This window comes from Cyprinus carpio, unplaced genomic scaffold, assembly GCF_018340385.1.
Source record: "Cyprinus carpio isolate SPL01 unplaced genomic scaffold, ASM1834038v1 S000006719, whole genome shotgun sequence".
Lineage (NCBI taxonomy): Eukaryota > Metazoa > Chordata > Actinopteri > Cypriniformes > Cyprinidae > Cyprinus > Cyprinus carpio.
The window spans coordinates 40,742-63,908 of NW_024879324.1; the positions used below are offsets into that span (position 1 = coordinate 40,742).

Below are 23,167 nucleotides of genomic sequence, written 5' to 3' on the forward strand. Positions count from 1 at the left end.
GTGAAACCGGCGGCGTGTATCCTAGATTTAAGCTTTATATTTGAATGGAAATCTTTACAGGCTTCCCATACGAGTTAAACACGGAGATGTCAGTATGCACTGGAGTGGTCTACGAACTTAGGTCCCACAGCACTCTTTTTATTTTGGTTGTGCATGCGCACGTCACTTGTAATAACATCTCAGACGCCACGAAATAACATCAAAAACACTGCGTTCTTACCTTCCTCCTCCTCCTTGGTTTCCTTTTGCTGACGGGGAAGCAGGACGGAGACGCATGCGCGTGGAGGACAGTTGCTGTTGTGCCGGGCGCAGCGTTGAGCGAGTCAGAGCGCCAGAGCGTGAGGGTCTTGCTCCAGCAGCATGGTCCTGCTCCAGAACTGAATCAGTACTAGCCTGCACGCCTCGTAATCACAGCGCAGCACGTGCTGCATCAGCGTCTGCTTCTGAAACACAGAGAAAACAACACATCAACCAGAAATTAGGGCTCAAGCATTTAGCTCACATTTGCGTGTGTGAGCTATAAAATGTTTTTAGTATGTGTGACAATAATGTTTTTTTTTTTTTTAAGATCATACGTGAATATGAATATGCGTATTTATGCCAACACAATAACTTGCAATGAGTTATGATGGTGCTTACTTTATGGCATTTATATTGTAATATTAGTTGTTAGAGTGTCTGAACGAGCAGCTGGAAGAATTAAAAAGGCATTTCAAAATAATGTCTATTTCAGGATTGTTTATAACTAAAAACATTTTTCTGGTTATTATTTTGCATTGTTCGGTTTACACCAACTAGTATCGGCTTTAATTCAATGTTCAGAGCTTGCTTACTTTTTCCCCTTAAGAAAATGATGAAATGATGAAAAAAGCATATTAAAAAATGTTTAGGGGTGCAATGAAAATGTATCAAATAATGTGTTATTAAAGGCATACAAGGAGACATTTACAAGCAGAAAGAATTTTACAAAAAAAAAGTACAAGATTTAAATAAAACCATCAGCTTAAAACTATGTAATAATTATGCAATTATACATTATATAGAATTATACAATTAGCATTTATATATACATACACACACACACACACAGGTAGATGCATTTACTCTTATAACCATATAAAACATAATACAACATGTTTACAAAATAAATAATCCTATAATTATTAAATGCATACAGTTTGAAGCAGAAATCTTGTGTACTTGTTGTATACAAATAAATTAAATCTTTTTGCTTGTAAAGGTCTCCTTATATCCTTGTGCTCCTTGAGGACAAACTAAGTGTCAAGTGCTGAGAAACCGAGAGTATTCTGGGATTGTTAAGAGCACTAACTGAATGTCTAAGGTTTAGCAGGATGGTGTAACAGACCTCCACTGCCCATGATGATGACGGCTGGCCTTCTTTTTTGATCGTGGGTTTTACGGGAAGGTTGGCAATGCGAATGAACTCCCCATGCCTAGGCTGGCAAATCGGCGGGAGGTCTAAGCCCATCGGGTCCGCGTTATTCCATTCCCCATGCAGTCCTTTCGCCATGGGATAATGGTGCCGTTACCATCCCTCAAAATGATAGGACTTCTCCTTGAGACGCAAAGAGGAGAAAGTTAAACCAGGTGTAACAGAGAAACACACGGAACGCATCAAGACTGTGTGATGCCTCACCTGGCCAGCAGTGAAGATGGCCACGTTACGCTCGTTCTGGCCCAGAAAGGCCAGATTACTATTGGGGAAGTGATTCTCCTGCTCGGCCTTTTTTGCCGTGGGCCAATTCAAAGCCACACAGTATCGTTACCCAGCTGCCTGTTTTCAACACAGCATGAACTCCTGCAGGACGAAACACAACAGAGCAGTCAAGCAGACGCACAGGGCAAATTCACAACAAATTGAGAGATAAAAAAAAAAAAAAAATCAAAGCAATAGTCACCTTTGGAGTCAACATTCACAGCTAAAATTTCAGCCTTTTCCCGGCGATACAAAGTTTTTTTTTTTTTATTTTTTAGAGTGCGCTGAAAACAGTCCCTGGAACTTTTGGCCGTTCCACCAGTTTTAACAACAACCTGTTCAAAACAGAAGAGAACACTGATTTGTTTTTCATTTTTCTCCTACCAATATTTATACAGACAATAGGTTTTCAAACTGGGGACGGAAAGAGGTGCTGGGAGTCTGTGAAAAAATTTGAAAAATAAAAACCATACACATCATATAATATATATATATATATATATATATATATATATATAATATATTATATATATATATATTATAATTAAAATAGTTTTTATTTACAACACCCACACACACAGAGTGGGTATAGAAAAGACTCATCCCCACTTTAACAATAATCCCATTTTGTTGCTTTGCAGCGCGCCTGAAATGAAGACCAGACCCAGTTTTTGTTTTAATTCCGGAGACCGTATTTACTCAGTGAACTTATAACATCCACGTGAAACAACGATAACATCAACCATGTCAGGAAATAAAAAAAAAGAAAAAAAAGAAACTGAAAAAAAAGGATCAGCCCTTGGATATACAGCTGGATAATACAAAAACTGTCTGTTTTCATTTCAGGCTGCAAAGGGGTGATTTTTCTTTATACCCACTGCATAAAACAGCAAAAAAATAAAATAAAAAAATAAAAAGATTTCACAAAACTGTGTTCAATTTAAAGAAAAAATATTCATCTCACATACGCTGTCAACTTAATAAAAGAAGATATTTTCCTGATATATACAGGCAAATGTTTAGAATTAAAGAAAATCATTTAAAAATTCATTTAAATAAAATATTAAAATATTAAATAAATATAAATATAAGGTGGTGTTGTCTATTTTTTTTTTCTTTATTTTTTATTGTTTAGAAAGGATGTTTCTTTGCAAAAGTAATCATCGTATTAGGGATCCTTAGTCATTAAAAAAGTTTGAAAAACCCCTGATAAAGACAGATTCATACCACATGTGTCCCTTGCAGCAGCACAAAAGCAGTCTTAAGTCTCTGGGAATATATTTGTAGGCAATAGCCAAAAATACATTGTATCGGTAAAATTATCCATTTTTTTTAATGTTGAAAGCCAAAAAATCATTAGGATATTAAGTAAAGATCCTGTTCCATAAAGATATTTTGTACATTTCCTACACCGTAAATATAATCAAAACTTAATTTTTGATTAGTTATATATGCATTGCTAAGAACTTCATCTGGACACACTTTAAAGGTGATTTTCTCAATGTTTAGATTTTTTTGCACCCTCAGATTCCAGATTTTACAATAGTTGTATTTCAGCCAAAATATTGTCCGATCCTAAGCTTTCGGATGATGCATAAAATCTGACCCTGCATGACTGGTTTTGTGGTCCGGGTCACATATGCTCATGTTCATATTTGATAAACATGTTGACAATTATTGTTATATTACTTAGTATGAAATGCAATATAAGTAGCGACTATTTTTAAAATAAAACAAAACATGTCATTTTGAATTATGCACCTACGTTTCAGCAAATGCAAGAGCGTGTGCTTTCGTGGTTGTACCTGGTAGCTCATCTATTCTGAGCAGCCCGACAGTCTTGCATGCAGTGAGGAGGGGTCAGAGTCAGTGGGAGTGCTGCGCTCTGGCTGCTCACGCTGCTCGACGCCGCTCCCTGGAAATTTCACAGCCAACATATGCACCATCGACTTTTAAGCACCTTGAGTTCAAAAGAGAGAACTGCTGCAAATGAGGCGTCATAGCAAAGCATCACACTCAGACCAGAGACAGAACACAGACAGGAACATCACGTGTCAAGAAAACAGTATGCTATCATCTATCACCATTTATTAGATCTTGTCATTAGATTCTCTGCATAAATGCAGCACAATAAATCAAAAAACAGTGGAGAAAGCGGCTTGTGGTTTCAGGTCTCCACTTGATCGACGTGCACGCCAGCACCCACCTTTCCCCACGGGGACGTTTTTAACATCCTCCCACGAAAACGACCTCTCGTAGAGGGCCACTGCTCTTTCATTGACTTTTCTCCTCCTTCCTTTGGAGCCGGCGTTGAGCGCCTACGCTCTGTAGCACAGCAGGTAATCAGTTAGCAATCGCAAAACACTGCAGCTCAAGTATTTTTGGTGTCTCACAGAAACCAAACAGAAATGTTTAAACAGTTCAAACTACTTATTTAATGCCACGCCAGCTTTCCTTGGCTATTCATGGCGAGTAACAAGTATGAAATACACTTAGCTACATTTAGTCATGAGCAGACGCGCTTTTATCCAAAAGCGACTTACAAATGAAGAACAATAGAAGCAATCAAAACACCAAAAGAGCAATAATATGTAAAGTGCAAATGACAATCTGGTTAGCCTTATGTAGTACACATAGCAATTTTTTATATATATATATATATATATATATATCTATATATATATATAAATTGTTATATGGTGTTTGCAGCAGTAAACAACAAAACAAAACTTAAAAACAGGCAGCAGTTTAATAAAATATGTTTCAATCATGTGTTAGCAATCGCAAAAACCCTGCAGCTCAAGTATCTTTATGGTTGTCCTCACTGAAGACAAACAGAAATGTTTAAAACAGTTCAGAAACCTACATTATGTTAATGCCAAGCCCAGCTTACTTGGCTATTTCATGCGTTCGCGACAGCTACAAGATGAAAAATACACTTAGGCTACCATTCTAGTCATTTAAAGCAGGACGCTATTATCCAAATGGATCACTTTACAAACTGAGACATAGACAGCAATCACATCAAATACCAAACAATAAGAGCACATAATAGTAAGTGCAACATAAATGACAAGTCTGCGTTCAGCCATTAGTCGTACATTTAGCAATATTTTTTATTATATATATAATATAATATATATTCTATAGATATATATATATCTGTTATAGTCGTTTGGCAGAGTAAAAAAAAAAAAAAACTAAAGAAGCAGTTAATAGAAAATATGTTTCAAAGATGGTGAGGAAAAAGGCCATGATTACACGGAAAACAAAAAACAGGCCTTAACATGCAAACAAATGAATCAAATGCACGGAGTCAGAAATATGGACACTTGTATTATGGAAAAAAAAACAAATTGTGTGAAAGATACAGTAGAAATGCCACCAACGCAAAAAAAAACTAAATAATAACATCTTCGAAACGAATTTTCAACTCAGAAAAAAGCACCTTTTTTTTTTTTAAACAAAATAAACAGCAAGTAAACCATGAATGAAAATGAATTGGTTGACGGTACATAAACACTGAAAACTGTATTTTTCTTATAAAACATAATTTTGTTTTATTTATCAACTCAAGGTAAGCCTGTAAATTAAAGATTGATTCCTGAGAGCACTTTTCTTTTTTTTTTTAAAGACCATCAATATTTTAAGTTTTGTTATTCAAAACCTATATGTCTTAGTTCAATCTGTTAGTGCAGAAGTTTATTTGCAATTTCTGAGTGAAAAACTCTTTCTACAATCAGATCTTCAGCCTCAATAGTAAAGCACTGTACAGCATCTGCTAGATCACGCTGATTTGAACAGCTGGACTAAGGTTTCCTTATACTGTATATAAACGGTGGAATAAACTGCCTAAATTACATCGGGGGATGAACGCTCATTGCTACAGAGTAAACAAATATTGCTGCGAACTAAAAAGAAAGCCATTTTTATAATTGTACACTCCCCAGAATTCAATGCATGGACACTTCACTATAATAACTGTTTCTTAGGTTTATCAAGTTGTGTACATAGTAAGGTTTATCTTACACCTAATGTGTTTGTTAATGAATGTTTATTGCTCTAGCTTCGGCAATCATTGTAGTGTTAAGCATGATGGATGTTAGTGTTTGTCGTGAATCAAACTGCGTGCACTCTTTACCATATATAAGTATATTCTGTCCTCAGTGACTTTCTCATCAGCATCTGTTTTTGGTGGTTTATCAGTGTATGAACAAATGGTGTCAAAACCGATTATTTAGTACTATCAGTAGGTTGGTATATTAACATCTACACCTGTGAACAGTGCCAGTTACGTGGACTTGTAGGGAGACGAAGCGGCTGCTAGCGATGGAGGGATAGTGTCAATGCTATGTGGCCGCTGCGGGAGGGCGGAGGGGCCCATTTCAGTCTTACCAGCTCAGGCTTGCTCTCTGGTCCTGATGGCAAGAACAAGAAACAACCAAAAGCACGTTATTTTTAGCATGAATACATTCAGTGCATTGTGTCTGGTGGCAGAGATAATAGTCAATCTCACTTGGTCTCCCTGCGGTCTTGGTGTTCTTCTCCATTGTTCTTACATGCTCTCGGGCAGAGCCGGAGCTGGAAGCTGACCCTGGCAGCTGTTAGTTTCATGTTCCACACCGACTCCAACAGGACGCCCACTTTAGGGATCCGGGTTTAACGGAAGAACGGCCACGGGCCACAGCCAGCGTGATACAGAGGGTTATTCCTCAGGCACACCTACGGGAAAACGAGACGTCATCAATCTGAATTAAGAAACACTCAAGTCTTCACTGTATGACTTAAGTACACAACTATTTTTATTAAAGCTACTAAAGTTATTCAGTAAAGAGCAATGAGTGATTTTCCCAGTTTTTTGTTGTTTGATTAACATTAATGACAGACCAGCAGCAGATAATTTATGCTGCAGTCACTTTTAAAGGGCTGATAGTTTCACCCAAAAAAATGTAGCCCATGGATTTACTCACCCTCAAGCCATCATAGGTGTAGAAGACTTCTTCTTTCCAGAGGGGGGGGGGGGAGGATCCAGTCGGAGTTATATTAACAACATGTCCTGGCTCTTCCAAGCTTTATAATGGCAGTGAATGGGTGTTATTTTTTAAACGGTGCCCCAAAAGACGTCCAATAAAGTGAGGTCCATCCATCATAAAAGTGCCTCACATGTCGCTACGGGGGTGAATAAAGGCCTCTTGTATTGGAAACGGTTTTGTAATACGGATTTTCTTTCTTACAAAAATGCATCGTTTCAATACAGGCAGGCCTCCTTATTCACCCCCGGAGCCATGGTGAGGCACTTTGTATGATGGATAGTTCAGAGGGGCGCACCATCCTATCTGTACTTCTTTTTGGTGATTTGACAGTAACACCCATTCACTGCCATTATAAGATTGGAAAGAAGGCAAGAACATTTTTAATTATAAACTTCCCTGCCTGGATTCCTCTGGAGAGAGAAGAAAGTCATATAACTAGTCGTAGATAACTTGAGGGTGAGTAAATCATGGGGTAATTCTCTCATTCTTGGGTGAACTAATCCCACTTTAAGACCGAAAGCACAGATCTAATATGACTGACACTACTATGATTTCTTTTCCCAACTGTTTACCATTTCGATGTTAAGACGAAAACCCGACTGCATTTATGGAGTAATCGTAGCAAGATGGGAAGTTATTTTGTGTGTTTCTGGCCATTCCAGTGCAATAAACAACTCACCACAGCGTATTGTTATAATAACATCCACCCAGCCCTAATCATCAAACAAACAAGACAAAACGCAGTTACAAGTCAACAACAACAGCACGTTCCTCACCTGAGTTCCTACTATGATGTTGGGTATAGAAGAGATGCCTGCACTGGACTTTGGCTTCTTGCTGGCTCTGGCCTTTTCAAGCATCTTTTTCCGCTGACTAAAAGGCAAAACACCCCCTAGAGAAAGAAAAACAAAAAACAAAAGACACTCAGAATTTTATTCACGGATCACAAGCACAGCAGCTCAAGCTTATCCAAACACGCTCTGCCTGCTCACACCCCACGTAAAGGCTGCTCTCCAGTCTGGGGCGCAGGTGTACAGGGCACAAGACAGTGCAGAGAGATGTGCTTACGCTCTCCCTGCAGCTCCGGGAACATTTGTGCGCCATGTTCTAGTTTAGCAGCAACAGTGCTCAGAGTTTCATCCACCCATGTCGCCACCTACACAATACAAGTTCATGTAAATGTAATTTTTTTTGGTACTAGAGCATGCATCACTCATCTTATTGTATCCGCTCTCGCCTTCCTATGATTTTCTCTCACCTATCCCATTCACATGTAAATAAATAAAAAAATCGTCCTACCTTGTTGTTTTCGGTGGCCACAGTGGATAGGATACTGTTGGCAGACAGGTGGGTGATCTTTTCATTGTCAAGCCCAGGAAAGGGACCACGAGGGTGATGGTATAGAAGGATTCTGCGAAAGCGCAAAGATTTATGAGATCCAATCCAAATATAAATTGACAGGAACTCCTCGTCCGAAGGGTATTGCGAATCTTACTTGTGCGTTTCTGTAAGGCTCGGGCTCATTCCACTCTCCACTGGTTACAGTTCACCTTTGGTACTGACGGCAATCATCTCGAGTTACAAAAGCCCCAATGCTGACAAACTTTGTTACATAGTCCTAAAGAATCACACAACAAAGGAATTACAGCGGACTACAAATTGGAGGCTAATAGTCAAGTGTTACCAGAACAGACTGACCATTAAGTTCTTAGAAAATGCAATCTGATATTAGTTTCTGAACAAAAGGTCAAATAAGGACTTGCAAAAATTAAAAGAAGTTCGTCTAGTTAAAAATACACTCAAGTTCTTAGAAAATGCAATCTGATATTATCTTAAAAAACTTTACAAAACACTAAAAATTATATAAAACTACAAAAAAAAGAGTCATAATTTTTAATTAAAAATAAAAAAACAAAAAAAAAAAAAAAAAGCATTTTCGTTACTTTGAAATAAAATAACTTGACAAAACTAGAATTACCAAACTTATTTTTGATTTCAGCTAGCTGCCAAAATAACATTCGCTCATTTTCGTTTACTTTAACTTGAAGTACTAAAATAAAAAAAAATGAAGGGGGGCGGAAAGAGAAAACGAAAAAAAAAACAAAAGCAAAATCACTAACTTTAAAATTGCTGAAAAAATTTATTTATCTAAATACAAAAAAGATTACAAATCTAACCATTAATTTTTAAATTAAAATAATCTGATACACAAATTAACAAGTAATGCCATTTAACATGTGAAACGGCACTAATCTTGCAATGTCATAAAAAGCCAAATACATAAATAAAAAAAAAAATAAAACAAACTTTTCCTTGACATACCATTTATGAGGAATCTAGTACAACAGGTTTATCGGTAATCACATCACAAAACAAAACTGCTGTTTTGATTGCAAACACCACACTGACTGACTATAATACAAACAATATTTTTAAAAGCAAAACCACTCTACTATTTAATTTTAAAAGAAAGAAAACGTTATGCCAAAATTACTTTTACCTCAAATATTTCAGCCTTTTAATGAGACTTCACAAAAAAAAAAAGAAACTGAATGCAGAGAACATGTTCATCATCATTCACCATTAAAGAGACAGTCCACCCAAAAATGTTGCTCCAAACCTGTACGCATTGCTTTCTTCTGCAGAACACAATAGAAGGTATTTTAAAGAATGTTCAGTTCCCATCGACGTCCTTATAATGGAAACCAATGGCAACGTTTTTCAAAATATCTTTCTTTAACATTCCCAGAAGAAAGAAAGAAATACAGGTCTGAAACCTAAATGACGATCAAATTTACATTTTTAGGTGAAACTATGCCTTTAATTGTGTCAAAGGACTTAAAAATGCACAACAGAAATCTGAAGTATACTCAATCTAGGACACTAAAGGCTTAAAGGCCCACCTTATCAGGCCACCACTGGGGCTCTTCGCCCAGAGTGACGGGGCTCTGCAAGCGGCACGTCTTCTTGTCAAGGCTGGGATCTCCCTCGCGGCTGGTGGAGCCACGCTCCGCATCGAAGGAGGCTCCGTCCAGCCACATCCTCTCACGCAGCCTCAGGACCGACTCCCGCTCGCGGAGCAGTTCAGAGTCTCGCTCTAGGGGGAGAAGGAGAGAAGGAAAACTGGGTATGCAATAGGGTCACACCAGTGGGATAACAGTAAGCCACTCTCGGGGAAAAGACCCTCGGAATAGTGAGATTTCATACAAATTGGCAATTACTTCAGTCTAATTCTGCTGTACTTCTGTGACACCAACCACCAAAAAACAAATGACCATTATATGCCGTAAATACAATATGCGGTGAAAAGAATCCATGACCATTTGTGACCCTTGACCACAAAAAAAAAATGTAGCCACTATCAGTAAAATAGGGCTACATATGGACGCTGTATAGGCTGGCTTGTCAGTTGGTGGGTTCGCTATTAGCAGCAGAAAACATCTTGTTGACGGGGTGTCCAGCGTGTACGGATATAAACTGCAGGGTCTTATGGGGTAAACTGTCAGCACCTGCTGGGCCTTTCGCAGAGGGCGTTCTCACTAAGGGAAACGACGACTATGACCATGCAGGACAACTGGACACGCTCTTCAAAGCACAGACAATCACACACACAACAAACATGCAGCAACGGCATCTTGAAGTATTTGATAACCAGAGGCTGATCGTTAAAGCACTCGGTTCACAGAATGCTGTTTATAAACATGTGATTTAGTAAAAGTATAATTTGCATGTGATTCAAAAAAAAAATACACCGCAGGACCTGACCCAAACTGTTATTAAGCAATGTCATTAAGTTCAGTGATCTACAGTGCATAGCAACCATTGTAACCAACAATTGTAACAATCAGAATTTTAACAAATTTTGTTTGGTTTTAAAGTATCTTACGTGAATCTAAATTTGCAGGAATTCATTTATTATGAATAATCTTTTGTTTGACTTCAGTTTCAAATCAATAGCATTTTACTCATATTTCAAATCTGCATGAATGTGTTGCGAGTTGTGACTTTGTATTTTAAAAATACAGTGTTGACGAAGAACGCATTGGTTGTGGTACAAGCATTTCTACAAATCTTGCTGAATGGCTTCCTGACACTGAGTGTACGCAAGCAAGACTGTGTTGTAGCCTTTACCTCGTGAAAGAGCCGAGACGAGACAAGGAAAGCGGAAAGCGTCGGAAAGAGGGGTAGCCGAAGTAGCTGATGTCCTCAGAGAAAACTGGCTTCGCGTCAATGATCACGCTGGGTCGTGGCGCGTGAGGAATGTCTGCGTCTAGCAGTGACATCAAGTCTTTTGTGGGAAAGCATGAAAGGCCTATTGTCAGAAAGTGTTTGTTAAAATGTCACCAGTCTTGAGCGTCATTAACGTTACACATTCTCTGCGTCCGTTTACCTCCAGGTAAGGTAGGACTCGCTGGCCGTGTCGTCTCCGTCATCTCCGTCCTCGTCGTCTCTGCTCAGCAGGTTGTTCACAGCCAAGTTCAACGTCAGGTTTGGTTCGCTGCAAGCTCTCCCCCCCCCCCCCTGAATGATGAACACTCCATGGACTTTCCCTGAAGAACCCACCCTGGGCCTGGCCTCGGGGAAGCAAAACCAATCAGCTGCAAAATTACACAGCAGGTCTGCGTCACATCACCCCAAAATTGATTAAATTAATATTAAGAATAAAGTTAAAAAAAAATACATTTTTTTATTATTTTGTTAATTGCATAAAGCCTAATTTGATTACCTGCATTTTATTAAAAAATTACCTTTAGTTATTAATAAATACATTTAAATGCATGCTAAACATTTTAAAATACAAGGTTTGAAATAGAAGTACTTTATAATTTAAACTGTCATGTTTCTAAAATTGTATTAATGTAAAAATCTATACTTTTTTTTATTATTATTTATATTTCACACAACACACATGACATTTAGCATACATTTATACTTGCTAATAACAAAACATTTTCAAAATCATTTTATTATATACTTTAGTATTTAGATTTCAAACCTTTACACACGACGTTAAGCATGCATTTATATTTGTTAACAAACATTTGTCAATATATGCGTTTTATTATATTGTATTTTTATATCATATACAAATGATTATATTGTTTTATGTAATATTGTAGTATTTATATTTCAGTCTTTACACACGTTTTGCATGCATTTGTTAATAACGTGAAATATTTATCAATACACAATGCAAGCAATAAAATTTGGCTTCATCAAATTAATTTTAGTTGCATCGCCTGAATGGCCAAAAAAATATTTTTACTTTATTATTTCAGTCTAACTGTATGTCTAAAGCTTAAAATGCTTTGAGTTTTTAAATTGAGAATGAAATTATGTGGAAAGACGAGTAATATACACAAACATTACACAGACCTATGGTGAGCACATCTAACTTAAACAGCAAAAAAATCAGGAATGTGGAAGACGAGGCACCCGAAGCGAGTGTTACCTGAGAAGATGAGCTCCTCTGGGATGAGGAGGCTGGGATTACGGGCTGTGGCTGACTGCCCAGAAGGCCGGAGGCCGATCTCTGCCAGTGCGGATCCACGCGGGTCTGTCTGCGTGAATCACGGGCTGCTGTGGAGGACCGGCCTGAAGATCCTCCTCCTGCAGCACCTCCTCCAGCACCCCTCCGCTCCCGCTGCTCCTCCTGCGCCTCACCACTGCTGGCTCCGCCTCCACTGCTGCCTCCATTTACTCCTGAACTCCAGCGGCTCCTGTCAGGCACAGCGACAATCAGGATCAGTATACAGCCAGCAACATTCCCTCTGGCATCTGACATTAAACTCCAACAGCCCACTTCTTCACCTCACATTCCTCGTCTTGTGACTATAAGAGAATTAAGATGGATGTTTAATAGTGTCACTAATTTAAACTTCAGTGCATAATAAAAAAAAAATTAAAAAGTGTTTAAGTTTAATTCAGTGAATCAGTTTAAAACGGATTTAACAATTCATTTGCAAATCTGAAATGCTAATTTTTCATTCATATATTTAAAAACATACACACATACATACATATATATATATATATATATATCATATACAATCATTATATAAACATTGCTGTTTACTACTATATATTTATTTTAATTTATATAAATGGAAATCATGAAATATTTTTCCTTATATTCATGTAGTGAAAAACTGTGGAAAATATATTTTACATTAAACTTTTTAAATCTGAACTTAATCTACCAAAAAACTAGCCATTTTGCATTTCATTACAAAAACATAAATAGAGATTATATATCTATTATTATAACAATTTATATAATAAATATAATATAATACATGCTGTTCATCACACAATGTATTTTTATATTGGTTCATATGAAAATTATTAAATATTTTTCATAAAGACAAATCTCTTATTATTTTTATTTGCATAAACATACACCAATATTTTGATATTATTGTAATATTCTTACTATAATAATCATTGAATCTAGTCAATACCCAATTATTATTATTATTATATTTTTTTAGATATATTGCACAGCTCTAACAAGCACACTTCAGAAAAACATGGAATTTGGTTTAATTTCTTCTTAGTAACTGAGCGTCTCCCACATAAAACTAAACTCATGTTTTCTGGAAAATGGGCTTGTAGTGTGAATATTTTCAGATGGGGATTTAACTGCATGCAAACAAATCAGCAAAATCGTCTTTAAAAAAGGTTTTCTATAACCAAAGGCAAGCACTGCACGGGTGCCTGCCAACGTTACCTGATGGCTGCATTTCTGATTAGCCCTGCCACAACTTACCCAAGGGTGTTGCCTGCCAGTCTGCCCAAGTGTTGTCAGAAACCAGACAGGAACCAGGGCGGATCACTAGTCCTGCCTGGCCTGGAGCTCTTCCTGCCCCTGAGACACTGCTCAACTTGGAAACTGGAAACAAAAGATGGGAGATCAGTTACAATTCCTATAGTTCCCACATGTGGGACCATCACAGAGCCAATCGGCCTCTTGTACCGTGGGGCGACTAACATGGCAACACCCTTGGGAATCAGAACTGACTGCAGCTCATTCCTCAGGCAAGAGCTGTAGGAAAGGGCTGGCAGGGAACTGCTAAAGATTTCCCCTAAATCATGTGCCATCATGCCCGCTAAATATTTGCTCAGTAAACAAAAACACTGTGGATTGCTTGCGGTTCACAAAAAGGAGATTTGCACGGTTGCGACATGGCTTCAATCCCAAAAACACAACATGAAAAGCAGCACTAGCCCCATTACTCAGTTCAAGCAAAAAATGCACAAACAAAACACTTCAAAACGCTCATCATAAGCATAGCAGGTTGTTTTTGCAGTTTATTTTCAATAAATGCTCTTTTTCGTACTCAGAAGCTTTGAATTCTAAGAGTTGCGATATATTTTTATGTCTTAAATTAATTTAAGCGTCTTATAAGCTGGTGTTGAATACATTTGTTTTTCACCATTTACAGTACTAAAACAACACCATGCGGATAAAAACCAGACAACAAAAGCTGGCCACACCTTTAGAAAATGTTATGCGTTGCTTCCATCTGAACCAACTTCATAAAATTCCCTCCCTGCCGTCACTAATAATATAATACAAGTGCATTGTCCATGCAACTGTAAGACCTACATCTATGGAATAATTACTGCAATCATTTTTTTTTTTTTTTTTTTTTTTTCATCATAGTGTTCATATTTGAGTGCATTAATGCTTACACTAACATTTAAAAGTCAGTATGTCTTCAGAAACAAAAGCCCACGCAACACAACCTTTAATCATATAAGGTGAAAAAGCAGCGCAAATTAAAACAGAATTAGCACAAACTTAATACATAAACCCAGAGCAATCATAACCAGAAGGGGCAGATCTAAAGTTATTCTGCATGCCAGCTATACAATGCATTTTCCATGCATTCTATCAGGGGGATTAATTTCTCACCATCATTGCCATCGGGCTTGCCGAGCTCCAGTCGGTCGGGCTGGACAGCAAAAGAGTTATCCTGCAGCAGATACGTCCATCCTGAAACAAAAGAACAGATCATTTCTGCATTGCTCTGTGTTAATTAAGACAAAAAAAGTCATTAGGATATTCATTCTTGTGTCATACTAACATATATGCTTCTTTTTTTTCAATGCAACAAAAAAGCAGAAATAGAAAAGAAAATGAGGCATTGCGTCTTTATGATACAACAGTTCATAGTGAACATGAATAAAACCTAATAAAAGTTAAAAAGCGTCCTTCTAAAGTTGGAGAAGAAACAGTCACTGTGGGGACCTTGGGTTTTTATGGAAATTACACTGAATTCAATTTAAGTCACTTTGGATAAAAAGGTTCTGACAAATGCATAAATGTAAATGAAATGGAATAAGAGCAAAAAAGAAGTAATATCATATTAAAGTAAATTACTGCTTTTAAAATACAATGACACCCACATTTAAAAAAAAAAACACTTTCAAGTCTATGAAAAATGTCTAAAGCAGCGCCTTGATATAAAAGTAACAGTGCTGCATATAAATGTTACCTCAAGGAGAAATCCAGCAATGATTTGGTCCAACCACACACTGCTCTAAGTTTGGCCTGCCATGCTCAATGGATAAGGTGTGGATGACTGCCGTTGTGGACAGAGAAATGTTAGCCCAAGCGTTTTCACAAAACTCAATACTTCACTGATGTGCGAAAGAACTCTAAAACCACTGGGCTAAAATGCAAACGCACTTGTTAAAAACATACCTGTTACAGTTGTATTTGTTGAGCTTTTCTGACACTTCACGGAGCCTGTAAGAAACATCAAAGGCGTGTGACGCATTGGGCTTACAAAACAGACTCAACGTCCACTGAAAATAGGATTATACGATGCCTAAAATAATAATGTTCTTGCCACATTATCAAAAGGCACAGCTGAATGTAGAGAGTCATCATTTATATTGGCTTGAGCAACAGCCAACACCTCTGAACCGAAACTGGCCAAAAACCTTGGCAGGACAAATTCAAGATAGAATGCGTATTCACGGTTTGAATAAAGAAAAAACTGTAGGAGACGGAAGGAAAAAACTGAGGAACGGATCATGCCTCATGGACAGAGGAAGCTCAGTGGCCTTGTGGGTCATTTTAAACTTTACAATGCAAAATGATACATATATTTAAAAAGGGAATGAGGCATTGTGTACCAATTTATGGTCATGTTTAAACAATAGTTTAATATTACACCCATAATGCATTTGGAAAATGACAATTTCAAAAACAGAACTGAATCCATCGAATACAAATATGCTCAAATAAAACCAAAGGTCCACAAACAAATGACTCCTAAGTAATGTTTTCCACTTAATATAATGATTTTAGAATTCATCATCAAATTAAATGGTTTTTTTCTTTCCACTAATGCATCATTTCTTCTTCAGAAAGGCCTTTATTACCAAACCGGAGCCGTGTGGGAGTAGTTTTTATGATGGGATGGATGCAGTGTTTTTAGGCTTCAAAAACAAACTGCCATTATAGCCCTACAGCTTGGAAGAGTTAAATATAACTGCTGCGATTGTGTTCGTCTGGAAGAGGAAATGTTCAGATATGCCTAGGATGTAAATCATGGGTTTAATTTTCATTTTTGGGTGAATGTCCCTTTTTAAAATAGGTACAGGCTTAAAAACAAAGCATATTGCAATATCTGACCAATGCATCCCCTATAAACAGTTCAGGCCTTGAAAGAGAAGTTCATGAGTTTATGAGATCCAACAATCGTTAAACTCAAGTAATAATAAAATAAGATGAAACTGTAGTAAGAAAACAAAATCTTCTGTCTATTTACAAATTATTTTGTATATTCCACCCGCACAGGATAACCTACAAAACCAATGACTCTGTATGAAAAACGGATTATTTTAGTCAAAACAGTCAGACTTAAAAACAAACGCATTACAATTTTCCATTGGGTAAGAGGGCACCATGGGACAAAGAACACACTTGGAAGCCATGTGGTGTGCTGTAGCTCTCATATGAGTAAATGCAGATGCACAGCAGACAGACGATTTATGAAGAAAGACGTTAGCTTATAGCAGTGGATGCAACACGGGTTCCAAACTGGCCTGAAGAAAAAAAAAGAGATTTCTCTCAGATGTTGGCCAACTTTAGTCAAAGGTGTGTCATAATAACCAGCTGTAAAAAATGGATTGCATACCAAAACCTAGTACGCTGCCTACATAGGCAGCATTTTCAAAGCACCATACACTTTGTGTGGAGAGCATTATATGATTTAAAAGACACAGGGTTGCCGCCTATTGCAATGCATTCCCAAATAAATCCCTTATTAGGTTTTATTTTAGTTAGGATGTGCACTTAGTAGGCAGCTCCCTAGGTTTTGGAACAGAGCCAATGTTTAGCTTGGCATACTTGGCACACTAGTACAGCAACATGCCTACAGCATCATCTGAACAATGATAAGCGATAGAGACGACATCTGAAGACAAACACCATGATGTTTACAAACCGTACGACATTTTCAAACGATTACATACAGTCATCTTTACCTAATCAGCAAGGTCTTCAGATTCTCGTCTTAATTCAAAGCAATCAACACTGATACCACTGAGCAGTTCCTCCCAATAAAAGACCTCTTTAGATGAAAACCAAGAGTGAAGTACTGAAAGCAGCTCTAGCGGAAACCTTCGCCGAAGTACTTAGTAAAACAAACCGAGAGAAAACAACAGGACTATGTTCTCCCACAACACCATAAGGCACAGCATATTATATAGGCATTAAATTGGGGATAAAGCAATTATTTTTACATAAAATATTGCCAAACGCAACAATACCCGTGCCTAAACAAGTTTTCAATGCATGCCCGTTATGATACGGACTAAAAAAGCCCAAGATCAGCGACATCGTACTGCAATGTGCACAAGAGAATATCCTTGCACAGCAGCAGTCTTAAGCGACTGAGATCACGCTGAATCTAGCATCGAAGGGGGACACGTGTGCAGAAAGGTCCCTCGTTTGCTGTCAGCGCAGCAGAAAAAGCCTTCACGTCCGGGCTCATATTGCAGGACATATCACGGACAACGAAGGATGGAGGTTCTCCATGTACACGCAGAAGAAACGTAATGACTAGTGCAAGTAATAAATCAGCAGGGGATGACAAATAGTAATAAACAGGCACAACCTAGCCCTAGTGGTGAGAAATCAAGAACCGTGATAAGCGTGTTCCGAACAAAATGCCTCAAAATTGCATTTAGTCTGATTAAATTACAAATTTACAACATTTCTAAAAACACACATTTTTTTAAAACCTGTTTTCGTAACATTTTTCGCAAAAAAAAAATATATATGTTTTGTAATTTTAACAAAAATAACAAATATACTTAAGAAAACAGAATAATTGAGGACTACTGCAAGTAAACATTTGTATAAAAAACGATTAACATATTTTAACTTATAGACTTATATTTTAATTTACAGCGCAGTTGCATTACAGTAGTAATATATTACCGTCTTAGGCATAATATCAAGTACAATTATTATTATAACTATTTTCAAACAGTTTGTTTTCCTAAAAAACACCAGTGTGAACGCAGAAACACTATACGTGTGACCAAAAATGAATGTGTTACAGTCCCGATTTAAAGTCCAGGTACGAGTCAATGCAGGAGTTTTACTTTTATTTATTTTATTTTTCATTTGGTCATTGAAAAGGGATCGTAGCTCTTAATTTCAATCTCTCAAAAAATGCACATTTTAATTTAAAAATGCATAAAATTTCCCCAGGTCGAAAACACTGAATTTAAATATTAACATTATATCTATTTCTATATAATTGTGTGATGATTTATCTGTACCCTTTCTTTTGATGGTTAGTTAGGTATAAAGCTGCTCTCACAGCAATTAGGCTATAATTTACAAACTGCCGACTCTTAATTGCAATTGCTTGGGAAAAAAAAAAAAAAACAACACACAAGCTTTAAAAACTCAAAATAAACAACATGAGCAAGCAAAGAGACACGCATTTGGTTCAAGGATGCTTTCAATGTTGCTGGCCCTGGATTCCTCGCGCAGCTGTCATCACACACACTATCTGCAGTCATTCTGACTAAATTTATTTTTCCAACATTCCAGAAATGCACCGAATTTGAGACGATGGTTTTAAATACAGCTTTTGGATTTTTACGTCAATGAAAAAAAAAACAGAAAAAAAAAAACGAAAAATGAACGCGCGATGGACACACGCTCACGGGCTAAGAAAGAATAACGTTAAAACGCAAAACATCCCCCACCCACCCCCCCGCCAATCTTTATCTAAAAAATCATCTTTAGGTCAAAAGATCGTTTGTAGACAGACTGTTAAAACTAACTGCTTGAAACAAACCAGAAGGTCAAAAACACATTTAAACACTAGCATATGATGTAAAGTCCACCAACTTTATGAGGATAAACAGTTTAAAAACAGACGAGCTCGCGCAGTGCTAACGGCTAGCCGGCTAACCTGAGGGGATTTTATTCAGCGATTCTCTTCGCATTCATTCGGCGTACCACAAAAACACGAGGGTAAATATAATAGCGAATCGCTACACTTAAAATAAACGTCTATGTTTGGTGTGTAAAAGCGTATTTTTCGTCGGCAGTCCTCTCTTTTCGCTCCCCATCCCCCAACCCGTCATTGTTGTCTCAAGTCAGCCGGGCCTCGTTATTTTTTAGACGCAAATGTCCAACCTTGAGCGCTTGCAGCAGCGTGAAATGACTCCTGATATTTTTACTAACCACCTTCTGAATGCACTTTCCACCTCAGAACTGATCGCACACCGCTTCTTTCGTATAAAATAACGTTACCTGTCATTAAGCTCTTCGGTCCCGGGTAACGGGTGAACCACGAAGTGAATGAAACGACATCAACTACTCGCCGCCGCTGAATTATTATCTCGCGAGGGGGTGGTTTCTCTTGTCTTCACGGTTTAGGTTTAAAAATGTGTTTTCTTTGCCTTGCCCGAGAGCGTAAATGTACAACATACCTCATCCACAAGCCGCCATCTTAACTCTGTTTAAGCCTCTTTGGGGTCTGTTGGGGAGGATGCAAGTGAGACGGTTGCCGCTGATGGTCGAGAGCGAGCATGTGTTTCGGCGAAGCGGATTGGCGCGGGAGGGATAAAGGGGCGGGTCTCTCGGGGTCGACTTTCCATGTGTTGGCGACGAGAGACGCTCTACCCCCCCTACGTGTGTCATTGTAGTAAATTACACGACTGTTGTTGCAGCATTATCTGCATGTCAGTCTGATACAGAGCTCTCATTGGCTGATTTACAGTTTGAGTTGAGTATGAAGGCCCATGCCAAGAGTTATCAGAGGGGAAAAACCATCTAGTACGGGCTTCAGCTTTTAGGAAACATCTTGCTAGGAAAAAAGCATTGAGGTCATGCCCCACGTGCCTACAAAAACACACACACCTAACTGTGAAATTAAATTTACTTAAGAAATGCTTTATAAATGCAGGTCTCATGCCCTTTGAAAAATGTGGCTTATAATACAGGCTGTGAACGAGATTCTTGGTCAGTTTGAACCTTCTTGAATTCAAAATAATGTCTTTCTTGCTGTTCGATGATAAATTCAATGCATTGACAACTGCACCCTGAATATTGTATAAGCCATAAATGAGTAATGCTGTATAGTTCTTTTCACATTGCATGTTTTCTCTAGTGCAACTAAACGAGTGTAGGCCTAAATTTCAGATATATGCATTTGAACTGCATTTAAAATTTCTAAATTACACAGTTTTACAATCTGATAACAAACAAACTCATTCACAATTCACACACAAACAATAACTAATTCTAAAAAAAAAAAAAAACTGAAAGACTAATATTAACTATTTGCATATTTGATTTTATTTAAATAAGAACATTAAAACATATTAGAATATATAGAATCCGCATAAATATATTAATTGTGAAACTAATTAAATTATTTTAGTTTAAAAAAATTGTGAACATTAAAATATGTCTGGAACAAGCAATAAGTTAAAATGTATTCATGATAAATATATAAATCTGGTTATTGTGCATTTTATTTATTTTTTTTATTTATTTTATTTATTTTTTATTTTTATTTATTTATTTATTTGAGTGTGTCATATTTTTGGCACACTCACTGTGTGTACACATACATTATATGAAGTGATATTCAGCAGGAAAATAAATATGAAGCAGTTCAAAATCTTGATCACAAATCATAAAACGCCAAAGGATTACTTTTATATAACATAAAGCTGTAAGCAGTTAGACCATTTGTTAGAGTAAATGTGCATATAATGCCCAGCAGGGGGCAGGTTTTGCCTTCTTTATGACATTTCCCATATTGCAGTCTACTGTTGCAGCTATTAAAATAGTTGAGTTTTGTTTTGATCAGCTGTTTGGACTCTCATTCTGATGGCACCCATTCACTGCAGAGCAAGTGATTCAATGCTACATTTCTCCAAATCTGATGGAACTATGTGTGTTATCCCCCTTTTAAATGAATGAGATCTAGTCAGGAGCAGCTCTGGTTTGAATCCAGTGCTCTTTTTGTCTATACACTGTAGAGGACAACATATTTTAGTGAATTTCTTAAATCCTGTACGGAGCACATTCAGGGCTTTTTTAAAGATCTCAAATGTTTGGAGGTTTGATCATAAACACACTTTGTCCTTGCTCTTTAAATATGACTGATATGGAATGATCAAATTTAGCAAATTTAGCACAAATATGATGCTGTTTTGTAATTATCATTTACTTCAAATCAGAATTTGCGTTTTTGTTACAAAACAGGGTGTAATTTTCATTCATGTCTTGTGTAGAGGACACCAGGACAAGCAGCTGTTAATGTGTGTAACGTATTGTATGTTTATTATCTGGACACGTTCGTGGTCAATCAGTCAATTTGCTGAAAAGGGAAGAGGAAATGGCATCTGTGACATCAGAAGAAACATCTATTTTGTAAATCAGCAATGTTGTTATAATCCGGCTTGGTTGCATTCTGTATTACTGTAAGTGTTCATTAACATGCACTGTCCCTATCAAATAAATAAACAGCGATACTAGCTGTAATGACATGAATATCTGTGTGAGCTGATCTTCAGTGCAAACACGTACAGCTGAAGTTATTTTTAACCAGAACTTTGTTTAGTGAGTTAAAGAGTGACTTTGTGTAAACACGTCACATTCTATACTGGGGACCATGGGGGTGCTTGAGTCTAGTGCACTTTGTGCTCAGATAAGAATCTGCAAACAGGAAAGATAATTATTACGTAGCTGTTCACTCCATACTCATCTTTCTTTATCCACAATTTTAAAAAAAAAAATCAAGTCAAATTAACATTTTATGTCTGTGTTTTTATTTAATAAATAGTCTTGTGTCTATTTAGTTTACAGTGATTTAACTCTTAATAGGGAACACACTGACATCTAAAATAACTAGTTTTATTTCAAGTCAAAAATATTATGTGACATCATCAATTTATGCATTTACATTAACATTTAGCAGATGCTTTTATTCAAAGCGACTTACTAATGAGGACAATGGAAGCAATCAAAAATCAACTAAAGAGCAATGATATGCAAGTGCTATAACAAGTCTCAGTTAGCTTAAACGCAGTACATGTAGCAAGGGCTTTTAAATAATATAATAAATAAAAAGAAAACTGCAAAACTATGCATCTGCTTGCATATGCCATCGCTTGTTTCTGCTTCTTCTTCTTCTTCTTCTTCTTCTTCTTCTTCTTCGCCTTGTTTGTGATCCAGAGATTCAGTGCTCTTTCAGAAGATGTGTAATAGCGCCTCCTGCTGTATAACAGCGAAGACGCGGAACGTTAAGCTGGTAACTGCAGGGTACTTTTACAGTGCATGGTGTTTGTTTCATGCTTTTTAACATCTGCACACTTTGCTTAGCTTGTTTGTGTGGTTATGACATAAAAGTGGCGCATGCAAGATCACCAATTCACCGAAATAACTGAAGCTGAATCATGTAAAGTACATGAGCAACTTCGTCCTCGGTGGGAGTGCTCTGGGTTTACACATGCTCAAATCTAGGCCAAAGGTTGAGTGCAGGAATTCAGGCCTCAGATGACCCGCTAGTGCTGGAGAGTGAAGTCAGTGTCGTTTAACAGTATCATAAAATATTACCATGAACATGGTTTGAGCAGCTCATGCTTCAGCAGAGAGAGAATAAACATCCCTGACAGACTGTCTCTCGCGCTTTGGCTTGTTGGGTAACTCATTTAACAACTTACTAATGTAATTTCCTTCAGTTTGGACTTTGTCTTCCTCATGCACAGTTCTCCTTCACTGAGTTAATGGTGTAAATCTGTTCTGGTTTGTGTAGTTAACTATCCTTGTTTGGTTTGTGTACTATTTAAGTTCCGAAGTGTTCAGTTCTAGTTTGTCCGGGCTTATATATATATGTATACTAATTTTTGTGTTATTTAT

At 37.3% G+C, this 23,167-nt stretch overlaps 1 pseudogene; it reads right to left on the minus strand.

The window, feature by feature from the left end:
* The window catches only part of LOC109079548, a 55,075-nt pseudogene extending 35,482 nt beyond the window's left edge, over positions 1 to 19,593 (minus strand).
* Positions 19,594 to 23,167: the final 3,574 nt, after the last annotated feature.